We start from the raw sequence: 18,684 nt of genomic DNA, 5'->3' as shown, positions 1-18,684 counted from the left end.
CTGGAGCTTCCTCTTCCGCAATGCGGGATTCGACCAGCCGGTCGAGGCGATCTCGGGCGTCAGTGGGCTCGATGCGCGGGCCCAGCCGGGAGTGCGCCGGCTGGCGGGCGCCGCTTGCTTCTGGAGCCGGCCGGTGCTGACGGCGGGGCTCGGAGTCTTGCTCCTGGTTCCGGCTTGGAGGAGGCCGGCTGTGGCTGCTGCCGCTCGGCTGGTGACTCGGCCGTCCCGAGCTTGCGTGCGTGGCCCGGGAGTCACGGTGCCGGCTTGGTGCTGGGGAGGAGGACTCGGCCGTGTCCCTGGCGCCTTCCCTGTCGTTGCCTGCAGCTCCACGAGCGTGAGAAGCTCTGGGGGCATTGACATACCTGGGGTCGGCCGCCTGCCTGGTGGCTGCGTTGAGCAGCTCAGTCACCCGCTTGGTCTGGCGGCGTAACTCTTCGCCTTCGAGGCAGTTCAGCTCTTCTGCGGCGGCTTGTGCCGCGCGCATGTTCTTGTCGGGGGTGTTGTAGACGGGGAGCTCCGCGGACGGAGCCGGCGAAGGAGCGCCGTCGCGGGCGATCTCGGCGCCGAGGTCGCGGCCCCTGCGGCGGATGTGGCCGGCTCGGCTTGGCTCGTCGCCGCCTGGAGTGAGGCCGTGGGCGCGGTTGTACTCGCGCTGGGTGATCTCCATCTGGCGCTTAGCAGCAGCCAGTTCTTCGGTTTGCTTGAGGAGGAGCTGGCGGTGTGCCTCCAAGTCCGCCTCGATGGCGGTGGGGTCTCCGCCAGGCGTGAGCATGGTGCTCAGCTTTGCCCGGACTTCGTCCAGCCGGGACGGTGGCGGTGGCGGCCTGGCGCCCGAGCCGGAGGCGTTGGGGTCGATGTTGCGCTCCAGGCCGGGGCCGCGTGTGCGCGGGTTCTTGATGGGGGGCTCCTCGCCAGCCATCATGACTTGCACGACGGCGGGGCTGACGGGAGCGCTGCTGCCGGCTCGCGGAGGAGGGCTTGCGCAGCGCAGCACCTGCCGCGGGTAGCGCGGCGGTGCGACGGTGGCGACGTAGACGTCGTGGCCGCCGAAGGAGATGACGCTACCGCCGGCTGGGAAGGGGCGGTCAGCGAAGCAGCCAGCGTTGTCGCTGACGCAGTCGAGGGAGCTGAATCTCCAGATCAAGCCTGAAGCGACTCGCTCGCCGGTGGTGATGGTGAGGCCCGTCCGGATGAAGACACCGGCCGAGGATGCTGAATGCCCCACGGTGGGCGCCAAATGTCGTGGTATCGTCACGGCATATGCCATAGGGTGGCTAATCGAAGTGGTTCCTGAGGGATCTCACGGCGGTATCCGGATGCGGGTATGGGCACGAGCGACACGGCGACGTACCCAGGTTCGAGGCCCTCCGATGGAGGTAAAACCTCTACTCCTGCTATGAGTGTATACGATGATCACACAATACAATGGTGCTCCTCGAGCTGTGTCCGGCTGCTCCTGGGAGGCTAAGGAAGACTGTAGTCTCTCTCTCAGGGCAGCGCTAAGGGTGGAATGAAGTGAGAATGATCGATCCCCTGCACGAGAGGGGGTAGTGCGGCTTATATAGGCACCGGCACTTTTACATATAAGACCCTATAGTTTACGGGCCGGCTTGGCCGGCTCCGGCTTCCGCTCCTTCCCGAGGCGGTGACGTCAGGAGTCGTTGAGGCGTCGTGGCCTGTCCCATCCGGCTGCCAAGGTCAGCGGTATGGAGAGGAGGTGTCCCTGTCGCCGTCAGCCACTGTAGCCAGTACGGACCGTCGTAGGCCCTGACGGCCTGTCCGGCGCGAGGCACTATTGCTCCACAGTGCCCCGTGCTTTACGGAAGATGAAGTCAGCGTGGACTTTGGGAACCCGGATCACCAACCCGGCTCCTTCCAGTGCAAGACTCGCCAGCCTCGAGTCGGTCTGAGGTACAAACCCCCAGTCGGATATGGCTTGTAGAAGCCGGCCCAGCTACAGCATTGGTGGCCGTAGCCAGGCCGACTAGGACCTAGAGCCAGCCGGCTTCCGGACCAGCCGGCTGCACCTCAGCCGGCCTTTGCCGCGAGCCGGCCAGTGGCCAGCCGGCTGCTCCGCATCCATTGCCCTACCCGGGGTCTTCCCCCCGACAGCTCCCCCATAATCCACCATGGGAGAGCTTCTTCGTCGGCGCATCTTCACATAACCATGACCACCATGTGGATTGCTCCCCCATAATCCACCATGGGAGAGCTTCTTCTTCGGCGCATCTTCACATATCCATGATCACCATATGGATGGCAAGACTCAAGCAAAGGATCTCTTCGAGATGGCTCATCTTGAACTTGCACTTCATTTCTCTATGGCAAGCTTCAAGCTTATGAACTCTTCGAGTTGGCTCATCTTGAACTTGCACTTCATTTCTACATTCTTCATCATGTTGATGTCTTGAAGTAACTTGAGGGCTTGCTTCATCTTCATCTTCAAGACATACTTGACACTTGATATCCTTCATCAATTTCTTCTTATTGCAACCTTGAAGCCAACATATGGTTCAAGAATTGCCTATGAGAAAACATGCCCCTGGATGGGGGCCGGACATTTGGCCGGATATTTGGCCGTATTTTCCCAAAAACCGGATTTTTCGGGGCGGAGTATCCGCCCCAAACTTGGGCCGGAATATCCGCCCCCCTGAAAACTGGCAGAAACATCAAACTGAAACGGGCATAACTTTAGCATCCGGACTCCGATTTTGATGATCTTGGGCTTGTTTTAAAGCTAGGAACAAGCTCTACAAGATCATGTGGGAAACCATCATAGTCCAACAAGGGAGGATAGAAAAAATGATGAAAGGTTTGACCTATCTAAAAAAAGGCATACCGGTAAAACCTCCAATCTTGAAAATGCAACAAGTTGCCCATGCAAAAACCATTTTCGATGAACTAGAGCTTGTCATGAGAATAAGCACAAGCTCTAAAACATAACATGGATAAGATCCAAATAAAACCAAGGAAGATGATGAACCAAACCCGAAAACGCAACAAGTGATCTATGCGAAATCCGTTTTCGATGAACTAGAGCTTGTCATGAGAATAAGCACAAGCTCTAAAACATCACATGGATAAGGTCCAAATAACAACAAAGAAAGATGATGCAAGGATGCAAAGGTTTGAGCTCTCTCCGAACGATACGATCGAGTGACTCACTCGAGAGCCCTCTTGATAGTACGGCAACTAAACTATAAACCGGTCTCCAACTACACTATGAGACCGGTGAGAAAGAAACCCTATCAAGAGCAAACCTTATACTTGCGCATTCCACTTGAGCTCGATGACGATGATCTTGACCTCAACAAGATGGAACGCCTTTCTTGCTTGTGCTTTCTTGACGAAGTCTTGTGGACTGCTCCCCCATAATCCACCATGGGAGAGCTTCTTCTTCGGCGCGTCTTCACATAACCATGACCACCATGTGGATTGCTCCCCCATAATCCACCATGGGAGAGCTTCTTCTTCGGCGCATCTTCACATATCCATGATCACCATATGGATGGCAAGACTCAAGCAAAGGATCTCTTCGAGATGGCTCCTCTTGAACTTGCACTTCATTTCTCCATGGCAAGCTTCAAGCTTATGAACTCTTCGAGTTGGCTCATCTTGAACTTGCACTTCATTTCTTCATTCTTCATTATGTTGATGTCTTGAAGTAACTTGAGGGCTCACTTCATCTTCATCTTCAAGACATACTTGACACTTGATATCCTTCATCAATTTCTTCTTATTGCAACCTTGAAGCCAACATATGGTTCAAGAATTACCTATGGACAACTCCTACAAATATAACTCAATTGAAACATTAGTCCATAGGGATTGTCATTAATTACCAAAACCACACATGGGGGCTCCATGCTCTTTCAATCTCCCCCATTTTGGTAATTGATGACAATCTCTTTGAGAGGGTTTATATAAGGAATTGAAGTAGCAAGCAAGTTGAATATATAGAGCAAACTCCCCCATAATATATGCGTGTGTGAATGATCTTGACTTTCATTGCATATATTGGAATTCAAAGCCTAGTGGAGTTTCCTCTAACTATTCAACTATGCAAAGCAACAAGATGCAATGCAATAAAGGCACATGCTTAAGCACAAAGCAAAGACATAACCAAATTCCCTTAAACCCTCCAAACTTCTCCCCCATTGGCACCAATTGCCGAAATGGGTGAAAAATTTAGAAGGTCAATATAGTGAGAGTTCCTCCATTGCGTGTGCATTTCTCATAATTTGAGTGGAATCAAATGCACGTATCCAATGACGAATATTCTGAAGGAACCACACTATAGGTAGGATCAAAGATTGCAAAAAGATAACAAAGTCCAGAAGCTTCAACAAATGAAGAAAGCAACCAAATGAACCACAAAGAAGATACCAAAAGAAAGATAGATATTATGATAAGATTAAGAAGATTACTCTAAACAATACGAGGAAGCTCCCCAAGGTTTGTGCACAAAACTAGACAACTTGCATTGGAGTATAAAGTGCACAAACATGGAATCATCACTCCCATAATATCATTAAAAAAACAAAAGATACCAAGTGAATAAAACTCTAATGATCACCAAAAGATAGTGCTCTAAATCAAATGAGGAAGCTCCCCAAGGTACATGCATAAATTAAAATGTTGTATTTGAATACAATATGCATAACATGGAATCCTCACTCCCTCATTACCATTTAAAACACAAACATTTGCAATAGATCATAGATAGAAAAATAAGCTTAACACTTGCAACAAACAAATAGTTGAGCAACAAGTAAGAGGCACCATAATAAAAAGGCTCAACCAAGAGGATATGTGAAAGGCATGATAAAGCATATTATAAGACTATTACAAGGATGAGCAAAAAGCATCATCATAGTCTTCAATGAATTATATGCTTAGCATGACCAATCAACACGCAATAAATAAATAAGATATCAACAGGAGATGTATCATCTCTTATGTGTATAATTTTCTCTAAGTGGGCAATATCACAAAGATATTTATCCACAAAGAAACATGCACACACAAAATAGATACGCAAGAATATAGAATGATATCCAAGACGAAGTCATGCAATATACCAATAAGAATTTTTGCTTAATAGCATGGCCAAAGGCTCAATTTTATCTTATTGTACATTCATGAACTTCAACCACAAACAACTAAAATACATCACAAATATCAACAAGGAGTAGAAGATACTTGGGATGCATTTGAGAAAAGCAACAAGTATCACAAACGAGGATACCAAAAGAAGTAACTAAATTTGCACTTTCATCTATATTGCACATGTGAGAGCCTTGAGGAATTGATATGCAATAAAATTGCTAGATAGGCATAGTTGGGATGGATGAATCATGAGCATGATTTAATATACTTCCCAACAAATGCACTCATCTCAAATTACTCACATTCACAATAAAGAGGTTTCATTAAGACTTTTGCAAGAAGCACACTATTTGCAAATCAAGAGATTCATGCCAAGATGCAACCATAAGGTTGGATACAAGAAAAGTATGCATGAGAAGATACTTGTTACCAAGATAGCATTGGTGTGGATGTAGTAGATATGTGTTCGTTGACCATCCTAGATTGGCTCAAGTTACCATTGAGTCACCACTTCTTTCCAAGAGTGAGACAAGCATCCAATGCATATCCATTGTACCTAACACAAAGGTAAGTACAAAATGGTCCCCAAACTAATTGGGTCCGGAGTAGTTAGACACACTACAACATATAGGACAAACTCCACAATTCTATGTGCATATAGATATAAAATTGAATTTCATGCATATCTTAATCAAATTAGGATTTGATGGAGTTTACCCTATATATTGGATCAAAGAAAGTAACACATGCCATAAGATATACATATATTAAATATGCATGCACAATACTTTCAAAAACCAAAGGAAGATACAATTTGGACAAAACACCAAATAAACCAAGAGACAATGGTTGTCCAAATTACATCAAAGAATCAAATCAACACAAGATTGACTCCAAAGACTTATCTCATTATAAGAAGCTAATTAAACCTAAACACAAAGGAATGAGATAACCAACTCCCAAGAGAGCAAGGTTCCAACAAATAAACCAAACCCTCGAAACTTTTTATGATGGCACAAAGTACCAAAAAAAGAAAATTTTATGTCTCCCAAAACCAAATTTTTGATAAAGATCAAGAGATGTTAAGCATTCTAATAAATATAGAAGAGCTCCCCCAAGATTGGTGCATTATCTAGGATTTTTTATATGAATACAAAATGCACAAAACTAGGATCATCACGCTACCTATATCTTCTAAAAATGCTAAGAAAGTTTGAATAGACAACTTAGATCCATAAGATGCAAGGAAGACACATGGGAGTCAAAGCACAACAAATTCATGGCAATAAATAAGGCAATTTAAACACAAGAGCCAATGTAGATATGATCAATAAATATCTACCTCATAATGATTACCAATTGTCCTAGGACAAGAGGTATTAGGAAATATTTCCCGGTGGTAGTTTGTAAGTATACATAAGATCATATTTACAACGAATAAAGCATATGGTAAAAGATAAGAGTTAACCATCATGCAAAGATAGTTTCTTGATAGCTTCATTTAGTCATACCAACATGCAAGGCAATTAATAGTATTCATACCAACATGAAAAGCAATTAATAGTATTCATACCAACATGCAAAACAATTTATAGTATGACTTGAAGCACATTGTTTTCCAAAAATGTATTGAGGGACACGTTGTGAAAAATCATGCCAAGAAAAACTTTCACAAATAAGATCCACAAAGATATTAGCAATGAATCCATTTAAGCAAATTGGAGCTTGTTTGAGCAAACATGCCACATAGGAGAGAGATAAATTACGGTATCAATTCTATGTGACACAACCTCAAATGTTCACATTTTCTAGGCTTGTAATATGCACAAAGCTTATTACTCCCCCATAATGTGATAAGGAATTTATTTTCACAAGAGGCAAATAAGATCCAAGTAGAGATATTAGTGGACATTAGAATTTGAGTTTCTCATGAAGATGACATACCACATAGCGACTAGATAATCTCGCAATATCAATTCTAAGTGATATTCCTCATGTACACACATTGTTTCGGACCATGAAATTCCCAAAGGAATATCACTCCCCCAAAATGGGATTGTCTATTAATCGCTCATAAGAGCCATATAAGATACAACAAGATGCAAAGAGGCTCCAACACAAACACAAATACATGGTGTGCAACCCAACATGCATAGACTTGATTTCTCAAGCAAAACAATTAGGAAGCACAACATATACAAACACATGTTAGGAACAAAACTAACACATGCAAAGGGGTGAGTAACTTTCAATATAAATGAGTTGAGAACATGTTACCACAAGGAGGAACATTGGATATATGATAGTAGCAAGATAATCAAAAGACTTGGCTTGATATAATATAAATGATGAAGATCCCTTAATTCTTCATGATGTAGCCAAGTCTCCAATGCCCTCCAACAAGCACCTATCGATCAAGTTTTGGATTGTTGGTCCCCAACTAGTTTGGGTCCTAAGAGGTTAGTCACAATAGGCTTGGCAACCCAAATGGTTCTTTTCTTGACACCACTTTGAGCACCAACAAATTTTGCAAACACATTGCCACCCTCATCCTTACGAAGAGAATAAACATCATCAATGGTGATAGAGTTGGATGAGGTACCAATAGTGCAAAAGGAGGAGATGTGGCCCTTCTCACGGCATATGTAGCAAGTTCTTTTCTTCTCCTTCTTCTTACTAGATTTCTCCACAATGGGAGCATTGGCTTGATTCTTCTTGGGAAGTGGCATTTCTTCAACTTGAGGTTGAATATGAGTTTGAGCTTGAGGCCGCTTCCCTTTTTGCTTCTTCTTCAAAGGGCAAGATCTAACATGATGCCCTTCAATTTTGCACTTGAAGCAAACAATCTTGGTCGGGTCTTTGACTTGTAATTGGCCCTTCTTAATCTTGTTGTTCTTGGACTTGTTCTTGTTGTTGGAGTTGAATCCAAGTCCACTCTTGTCATTGGGGGATTGTTGCACACTTAACATCTTGTCAAGTTTGCACTTCCCTTCATGACCCTTTACCAAGTCGTTCTTCAAAGAAGAGACTTGGGCCTTGAGCTCTTTGATTTCCTCTACATGGTTAGCAACAACACAAGTACTAGAGGAAGTAGAACCTTCATTGTTAGAGCAACAAGGCAAGGAAGATAATTCATCACAAGATTTAGCAATATTATGAGTGGATGAATTACTAGGACTAGCACATGGCAATATAACATTTTGAGTAGTAGTGCTAGTACCCACATGAGGCTCACAAGGTGTTGCCTTAGATATTATAGCCTCATGAGCTAACTTTAGCCTATCATGAGAGGCTAGAAGATCCTCATAGGAGCTAGAAAGCTTTCCATGATTTTCTTCCAATTTCCCATAATTGCTAGTTAGCAACTTAAGTTGAGCCCTTAGCTCAACATTCTCCTTCAAGATAGATGCTTCACAAGAAGTACAGTTAGTAGCACAAGCATCATTATTAATAGCAATGGGAGAAGGCAAGCTGTCATGCTCTTTTAGATAAGAAGCTTTAAGTTGCTCATGCGACTCGGTGAGTTTGGTGAGCGCACTCTCAATAACCCTTGAGCCCTTCTTGAGTTGCTCAAAATCCTCAAGGAGTTTAGCATTAACAAACACAAGCTTATCATTTTTTAGCTTTAGTTCATTTTCCACCTCAAGAGCTCTATCATGGTTTTCCTTTTCTCTAGACAATTCTAGAGCAAAGGTTTCCTCAAGAGCTTCCTTGGTGGTTTGTTCTTCTTCAAGTTCATCCTTTAGAGATGCCACATCATTGGAGTACTCACGTTCAAGAGCACCCTTTTTATAAATGGTGTTCTCATGCATCCAAATAAGTTTTTGGCTCTCAATAGTGGTAGTCAAGATTTCAAAGAAGTGAGAGCAAGCAATTTTATCTTTGCAAATAACCTTGAAACACTCTTACCCTTATCGCGTAGAGAGACAACCCAATCCTCTTCTTCATATTCATCATCATCGTTATCACCATGAGACATATTAGGTTCCATGGTAGGAGGTACCGTGGAACCCTTGGCCATAAGGCATATATGAGGACCGTGAGATAAAGATGAGGAGTTACTTGAGGCTCCTTTCAAGATCTTGTCTTGACCAATAGAATCTTTGGTTTCCTCTACATTGTTAGACACACAACAACTAGAGGAAATGGAAGCATTTTTATCATGGCCACAAGACAATGCAAGCATATCATCATTAGATTTATTCAAGCAACTTAAACATGATATGCAAGGACTATCAACACAAGCATGTAAATCATTTCTAGTGCTAGATGTGTTTGAGTATGTAGATGAAGCATTGCAATGAGATAGAGATGAAGAATCATCAATAGTAAGCTCAATACCAACATTGCAATTTCCATCACCACTCACCATATCATTACTTTTTGTGCCACACATTGGTGAAGTGGATGAAGATGAGAACTCATCACGGCCGGAAGTGGAAGCAATACAATCATCCTTAATAATATTGGACACATCATATTTGTCTTGAAGCTTTGTCCATAATTCATGAGAGCTCCCAAAAGGCATGATTGACGAAGTAACTACATTGCTCACAACAATGGAAAACACATGAGAAGCAAGAGCATCGAGGCAAGAGTTTTTGTCCTCCTCAAGAGATAAATTTTGAGGATCCTTAGGAGAAGAAAAACCCATGCCAAGATATCGCTCCATGTCCGGGGACATACCCCATAAGATTTTAAGCACATAAATTTTCCATAGATCAGAATTTGTGCCATCAAATATAAACAAGTTATTGTGCGCTAATCCCCTAACCGACATCTTTACTCTCAAGGCGGTGAAGCCTAAGAATGAGAGACCTTGCTCTGATACCAATTGAAAGGACACGGATGTCGCCTAGAGGGGGGGTGAATAGGTGGGCTTAACAAATGCGGAATAAAACTAGCGTTTACTTTGTCAAGCCCAAAGCCTATATACTATGGTTCACCTATGTGCACCAACAACTTATTCTAAGCAAAGGTTCACCTATGTGCACCAACAACTTATGCTAAGCAACAAGCAAGTATGTGATAGCAAGATATATATAACTTCAAGAACGATGGCTATCACAAGGTAAAGTGCATAAGTAAAGAGCTCGGGTATAGAGATAACCGAGGCACGCGGGAGATGATGATTTATCCCGGAGTTCACACTCTTGCGAGTGCTAATCTCCGGTGGAGAGGTGCGGTTGCTTAGTGCTCCCGAACGCCACAAGAGGCTCACCTTGAGGTGTGGTTGCTCGATGCACACCAACGCCACAAAGGCCTCACCCCAAGATGCGGTACTCACACCACACACCGAAAGCCACGAAGGCGCCTCACCTAAATCTCCGGTGACCCTCGCCACAAAGGCCTAGGTCACGGTTCCACTAAGGGATTTCCTTCGAGGCGGAAACCGGGCCTTACACTGTCAACACCCGGATTTTTAAGTCCGAATGCCTATTATGTCATACATCGCAATCCCAGGAATATTGTTGTTGCGAGGCATAATAGTTAAGTATCACAGTCATCATTCATTACAAACCATAATGTCTTACAACTTGGAATCACATCATCCATATTACACGAATAGTTGATCTATTGATCAACGAACAAACACAAGTTCATAGCGGAAGCGTAAGATACAAGGACTCTCTAGTCCACAGGCCAACGCTTGACGTCAGAAGACTCCTAGTTGTCGTAGGCATCCTGCTGGTCATCTCCTTGTTCATCTTCATACTCTGGCCATTTGAATGGCCAGGGACAAAGCCGTGAGTACTTCAAGTACTCGCAAACTAATACTAATGTAAGTGCTAGACAATCTAATCATGTTTGCTAAGCTCTAGTTTATTTGCATAAAGCCAATTTTAGTTCACAAGTATTTGAGAAAAGCTTATTCAAGTGCTAACTAACTCAAGTGGGAACATTAGTGTCATTCCCACCATTCAAGTGGTGATTTCAATTCAATTCACCACTTCACAAGTCATTTCACCAATATTTCAAATATTTGACATCGGAAACTGTATGGCCTTTCCAACCGTCCGTAACCGTGGACGCGGCTATTCGAATAGATTTACACTCTGCAGAGGTTGCACACTTGTGCCACACCATTTGATTTCATCCGTCGGGATTACCCCGAATCATCGTAACACAGTACGCGGATCATCAACCATAACCTTTCACTTACAAATCCTAGTATGAGCACCTCTCCCCATGAGCTTGGCCTCCCAGTGAAGACCAACTGTCAACCTGGGAACAACACAGGGCTTGGCCGTACAATTCACCTCAATTCACATCTTTTCTCAACAACGGAGGAAGCCTCAAGCATAACCCCTATGATGTGTGTTCAGAGGGAACCCATACTAAGATGCATAAACTTCCAGTTAAGCCCTACCCATAATCAGGTATTGTTGGGGTACTTACTATAGGAAAGATATCGCATTCAAACCAATATCATGTTTGTCAAAAATCACTATCGTCTCTTGGTCATATTCACCTTCAAAAATCATTCAGTGGAATGCTTCACCATTCCAAGGTTTCAAATTTCAATTCAAGTGACATTGTTCCCATATAGAGTAGTCAAGTTTTATTTCATTAGCACTAGCTCTAAATCATGAGGGGTGCTACCTTGCTTTGCTTGATTGAGACTAACTTTACTACTCTAGTAAACTTCCTTACTTTGACCAAAGTTAACTATAAAAGCAACTTCTTGAGAAAACAAGTAAAAACTTGGTATGTATAAACTTGGGATAGGCTTATGAAAGAAAAGGTAAGATTCATGGTGCCTTGCCCCAAAAGGGGCTTTGCACTTTGCAAGAATATTAGCTTGCCTTGGTAGTTCTCAAAGTTCTCCTCCTCCTCCTCCTGGTAGCAACCTTCTTCTTCCGTGTACTCTCCGGTGCTAGCGTCTAAATTTGAATACGAGTATAATTACTCACTAATTCAATGGCTATTCCATGTATCACATATAAACACACAAACTATTCTATGCACACAAATAATCTAATTAGGGTGCATGGGTTGTGTTGCTTAAGGAGAATTCACTTCTTTTTATTTAATATGTAAATGATAGTTTCCATAGGGTTCCTGAGAAATAATTTCCTCTCATTGACATCTTCTTAAGATTTAATTTCTCAAACAATCATATATGAACTTATATTGACCTAAGTCCAATATTCATCATTATCCTTCGAGAAAATGATTTAAATGAGGTAGACCACCTCATACCATTTAATAATGCTACATATGATTTAAATCTCTAAGTAATTCATATAAGTGAGTTTGGCCAGAGGTCCAAACATCACATGAATTCATTTGAGACAAGGTTTAAATGAAGTATAAAACTTCATATGATTTACTTAATAGTTTTGGACAATATCAACTACATAAACTAGCCATATTGTCCATTAATTAAACTAGGGCATGATCATGCAAAGTGACTACACCATTTTATTGCATAACCAATTAGTGTAAGTCAAATTTGAGCTATTAGAGTTGGAATTAACTTAATATCTATTTTGGTTGATTTTTAATAATTATTTGAATATGGAAAAGTCCCTGCCTTCTTCTTTTTATCAGATTAATTCTACAGCACATCTTGGCATGGGACCAGTGGCATTCTTTAGATCTTTTTACTAGCTTTCCAACCATATAAAATTCATTGAATTTGGTTAAGCCAATTTGAATCTATTGATTTTCAAAGTTTGGGTAGTATTGAAATCATTTGGAATTGTTTAAATGTCATTTGAATTAATAGGGCCGGCGGGAAACGAAACTGGACCAGATTCGAATAAAACGGCCCAGTCCAGCCCAGCCACGGTCCACAGACGCGCGGCGCGCTGACAGGGTGGGGTCCACTCGTCAGCAACGTTTAAACGCCGAATCGGTATGTTTTAAAGTGGAGCGTTGGATTAGAACGCAGATCGACGGTCGAGGTTCATCGTCTTCTCCGACGAGAACCCGACGTGCTGGCGGCGAGGGTAGGGGGTCGGAGAGCTCACCGTGGCTCCAGCTAGGGTGGGCAGTGTGCGTGGTGAAGTTGTGGACGACGGCGGAGCTCCTGGTACCGGCGGCAGCTCCTGGTTCGGCTCCAATCGACGGCGGCGTCCACCAGGTACTGGCGGCTCCGATCTCCAAATTGGAGCAGCTCCGGCGACAATCGAGTGAGTGGTGTGGTGGTTGAGAAGCAGTGAAGGGTGGAGAGCAAGGTGGTGTGCTTGGATCGCTCAGGGGAGTGCTCTATTTATAGAGACGCGAGGGTGCTGCAGGTCCGAAGCGAGGTTGACATGCTCGCGGCTTCTCCGGCGACCTATCGAGCTAGGCGAGGGTGCGGTCATGTTCTCCTCATCAAGGCGAAGCTAGAGGTGGTGCTGGCACGGTCGGGCGGTGGCTGGTTTGGTCGCCTTGCTTCCACTACTGCCGCGACGTTCACGGGATCATGTCGTCGTCTCCGGCGCCGGCGGTCACGGGTCTGTGCTGCGCGCGTGTCTGGCGGCGTCGCGGTGTCACGCAGGTGCTCAACTCGCTCGCAGGGGGTCCAGGGCGTGCTCGAGGTGGTGGCGCGGCGCGTGGCCAGTGGGCGTCTGTGGCGCGCCACGCGCGACGCGAGCGGCATGCTGGGCGATTTTGGGCGCGCGATCTCCGGCGAGCTACGGCGTCTACCTCGACAATGGCGGTTGCTAGGTGGTGTAGGGAGGCACGGTGGTGAGCTTGGGCACCAGGGCCAGTAAGGGAGAGGAAGGAGAGAAGAGGGAGAAGAACATGGCCGGCATGGGCCGGCATGGCCATGTCTTTGCCTCCCTAGGGTTCCTCCTAGGGTTCCTATGCAGTGGTGAGAGAGAGAGGGAACCAGGGGACCAATTGGACTAGGGTTTAGGTAGAGTTGATGAGGTAGATCACTATAGCAAATAGTGTCAAATAGTTACATAGATGCCATTTTTAATTTTTGTCCAAATTTGATTCAATTCAAATTGTTGCAAGTTTTGAATTGTAAGTATTTCAATGAGTTGGAAATGACGAGAGGTGGTGGAGTGTGGTGGTGGCATTGTTGAATTCAAAGTTTTGCAAAAATTGACAAGTGTGAGATTGTTGCATCTATTAAAATGTTGCAACTTTGGATGAGCATAGCTAATGATCAAGAAAGAATTTGGCATGGTGATCTTTACAAAAAGTGTTCACCTTGATGTTGACTTGGATGTGGTGCAGAGAGTTAGAAAGGTTTAGTTTGAAAATTTTGAATTGCAAGGGCTCAAAGTAGTGATCAGACTATAATTGGCAGATTTGACCATTATCATATGTGAGCAAGTTTTGTATTTGAAATCCATTTGATTTGTGATTCTTTGATTCCAAAAGTTGTAATAAGTGTTTAGTAACATTATTCAACTAATGGTGAAGACCAAATTGGTCTAGGGTCAAAATTTATAAAAATGCCATAGGGCATATGTGAGGTTTTTAGGGTTTTTCATTTATTTGATTTCTTTCTCTTTTTGATTTATTTGGTTGGTGATCTTCTCATGATCACATTAGGGTTTTAGGGTTTAGCTTATACACATAATAACAATAATCATGGCATATCAATCAAATGCACCAGTCCTATGCATGGCACTATATGCAAATTAAAAAGTTTTTGTTGGTTTGAAATTTTGCTCTCTGGAATTCTTCTAACTTTCTTTTATTGAAATTTGGGATTTTACAAACCCTTCCCCCTTACAAAAGATCTCGTCCCGAGATCAAAAAGAAAGTTAGGTACTAAAGAGATCTGGGTACTCCTTCTTCATGAAGTCTCCGTGTTCCCATGTGGATTCATCTTCAGTGTGATTGCTCCACTGTATCTTCAGAAACTTGATGCTTCGGGTGCGGGTGGTTCGGTAAGCTTCCTCCAGGATGCGAATCGGCACTTCGCGGTAAGTCAAGTCCTTGTTGATATCCACCGATCGGTGATCGATGTTTTTGAACACTTCGGTCTTCTCAGGGACTTCAAGGCACTTCCAGAGGAGTGAGATATGAAACACGTCGTGTACAGCCGACATCTCTTCAGGTAGCTCCAGTTGATAAGATACTTCTCCTCGGCGGCTTAGAACTTTGAAGGGTCCGACATATCGGGGTGCGAGCTTTGCTTTCAGCTGGAATCTCTGCATTCCTTTCAAGGGGGATACCTTGAGATAGACGAAGTCTCCGATCTCAAAGGTCATCTCCCGACGTCTCTTGTCGGCGTAGCTCTTCTGTCTTGATTGCGCTGTCTTGAGGTACTCTCGGATCTTGTGTACTTTCTCTTTGGCTTCACGAAGAACATCTGGGCCAAAGACTTGGCTTTCCCCGACTTCCGACCAGTTCAGGGGGGTACGGCATTTCCTTCCGTACAGGGCTTCAAATGGGGCCATCTGTAGGCTAGCTTGGTAGCTGTTGTTGTAAGAGAATTCTGCGTAAGGTAGGCAGTCTTCCCACTTAGATCCATATTCCAGTACACATGCTCTCAGCATGTCCTCCAGTATCTGGTTGACTCTCTCAGTCTGTCCGTCGGTCTGAGGGTGATAGGCGGTGCTGAAATTCAGACGGGTGCCTAGTCCTTCATGCACTTTCTGCCAGAATCTTGAGGTGAACTGTGATCCTCTATCTGACACTATCGACTTCGGGGTTCCGTGCAGGGCGACTATTCGGGAAATGTACAGTTCAGCTAACTTTGGGCCTTGGTAGGTGGTCTTGACGGCGATGAAATGGGCGACTTTGGTCAATCTATCGACAACTACCCATATTGAATCATTGCCTTTGCTGGATTTGGGCAGTCCGGTGATAAAGTCCATTCCTACGGAGTCCCATTTCCATTCTGGAATCTGGAGGGGTTGTAATAGTCCGGCGGGTCGTTGATGTTCTGCCTTGACTCTTTGACAGATGTCACACTTGGCGATGTAGCTGCCGATTTCTCTCTTCATTCCATGCCACCAGAATTGCTCCTTCAGGTCTTGGTACATCTTGGTACCTCCGGGGTGGATTGAATAAAGGGTGTCATGGGCTTCTTGCAGGATGACTTGCTTCAAGTCTGAGTCCGATGGTACGCAGAGACGTTCTTTGTACCAAAGAACTCCGGCTTCATCTACGGTGAATCCAGGGGCTTTTCCTGCGGCTATCTGTTTCTTGATTTCGTCAATGCTAGCGTTGTCCTTCTGGGCTTCCTTGATCTGGCTAACCAAGGTGGGTTGCATTTCTATGCTGGCGAGGAATCCTTCACTAACAAGTTCAAGTCTGAACTGTTCAAACTCTTGATGCAAGCTGGGCTGTTCGGTTGCGAGCATGGAGTTCAACTGGCACGGCAGTCGACTCAAAGCATCCGCTACCACATTGGCCTTGCCGGGGTGGTAGTGAATCTCCATGTCGTAATCCTTGATCAATTCGATCCATCGGCGTTGTCTCATGTTCAGTTCCTTCTGGGTGAAGATATATTTCAGGCTCTTGTGGTCGGAGTAGATCTCGCATCGATTACCCATGAGGTAATGACGCCAAACTTTCAAGGCTAGGACCACGGCTGCAAGCTCGAGGTCATGGGTTGGGTAATTCTGATCGTGCTGCTTCAGTTGTCTTGAAAGATAGGATACAACTTTGCCTTCTTGCATAAGCACACATCCAAGACCAGTCTTGGAGGCGTCGCAATATACGTCAAAGGGCTTTGCAATATCTGGCATGATCAGGATTGGGGCTGTGGTCAGTCTACTCTTGAGCTGTTGAAAGCTCTCTTCACACTTATCGGTCCACTCAAACTTTCTGTCCTTCTTCAACAATTGGGTCATTGGTCCAGCGATGCTCGAAAAGCCTTCTACAAAATGTGTCCCAGGAATCCAACTTCTTCCAACCAAAACTCACACTTGCTGAACTTGGCATACAACTGGTGATGCCTAAGGGTTTCTAGGACAGTCTCCAACTGCTGTTCATGTTCCTCTTCGGACTTGGAGTACACAAGGATGTCATCGATGAAGACAACGACACACTTGTCCAAAAAGTTCATGAAGATCTTATTCATGAGATTCATGAAATAAGCGGGGGCATTGGTCAGTCCAAATGACATGACGTTGTACTCATACAACCCATATCTGGTGGTGAAGGCCGTTTTTGGGATGTCGGTGGCTCGGATTTTCAGCTGATGATATCCAGTCCTAAGATCTATCTTGGAGAAAACTCTGGCTCCGGTGAGTTGATCAAACAAGTCCTCTATCTTGGGTAAGGGGTATTTGTTTTTGATGGTGACATCGTTAAGCTTACGATAGTCCGTAGATAAACGATTTGCACCATCCTTCTTGTCCACAAACAAAACTGGTGATCAACATGGGGATGCACTAGGTCTAATCAGACCCTTGGCCAACATATCATCTATTTGTTTCTTCAGCTCCACGAGCTCTGTTGCGTTCATGCTGTAGGCTCTCTGGGCTATGGGTCCAGTTCCGGGGATTAACTCGATGATGAACTCGATATCCCTATCCGGGGGCATACCGGGTAGATCATCTGGAAACACATCAGGGTAGCGACAAATGACCCTGATTTGATCCAGAGTTGGCTTGGATACACTTTGGTTGCAGGTGAATTTTCTGGGTAGTTTTTCAGAGACGTGCTCTACTACGATACCGGTGCTGCTAGTCATGGTTATGGCTTTCTTGGCACAGTCTATCAATCCATTGTGCTTGGATATCCAGTCCATTCCTAGTACGACTTCCAAACCTTTGGTTCCTAGAATGATTAGATTGGCATAGAAATCTACATCATGGATTTTGATAGGTACATTTTTGCAAAATTTTCTGGCTTTGGTGGTTGATCCGGGGATTTGAACTATCATAACATGCTTCAAACTGAGGGGTTGAATTTTACTTGTTGATGCAAAGTCTTCCGTGACAAAAGAATGAGATGCTCCAGAATCAAACAACACTCTGGCAGGGATGTGATTGACAGAAAACATACCCAGTGCAACATCTGGTGCTTCCTGGGCTTCTTCGGCGTTCATGTGGTAGAGGCGGCCGTTGCGGTTATTGGGTTTGTTGGGGGCGAACTTCTTGCCGGTGGAGACACGGCGTTGCTGCTGAGCAGGTGCTGCGGTGTTGCCAGCGAGCTTGGCGAGTCGCTTGGGACACTCGTTGGAGTAGTGCCCCACTACACCACACTCATAACAAGTGATGGTGGTCTTGTCCTGCTTGTTTGCAACGGGGACGGCGTTGCTTCCGGTTCTGGGAGCGGTGTTGGTGTTGTTGTTGTTGTTGTTGGGGGCTCTGGGCGGAGCGCGGTTGTAGTAGTAGTAGTAGTAGTAGTAGTTGTTGTTGTTGTTGTAGCCTCCTGGCTTGGAGTTTCCTCCACTCCAGTTCTGATAACCGGGGTGCGAGTTCTGCATCGGGGGTTTATTGTTCCTTGGAGTGAAACCTCCACTTGAGCTGGGGCGAAACTTCTGGGTATGGCTAGACCCACTTTGATTCGCCATGCGGCGCTTGCGGTTCTCGTTGGCTTGGTTTAGCTTGCCCACCATCTGGATGGCAGAGTCAACAAGGGCTTCAAGGTCGGCCAAGGGGATGTTGACGAGGACAGTCTGCATCTCATCATACAGTCCGTTCAGGAATCTCTCCTTCCTCT

The sequence above is a fragment of the Lolium perenne genome, chromosome 1 (assembly GCF_019359855.2).
Source record: "Lolium perenne isolate Kyuss_39 chromosome 1, Kyuss_2.0, whole genome shotgun sequence".
Classification (NCBI taxonomy): Eukaryota; Viridiplantae; Streptophyta; class Magnoliopsida; order Poales; family Poaceae; genus Lolium; species Lolium perenne.
This window is presented reverse-complemented; position numbering follows the sequence as displayed.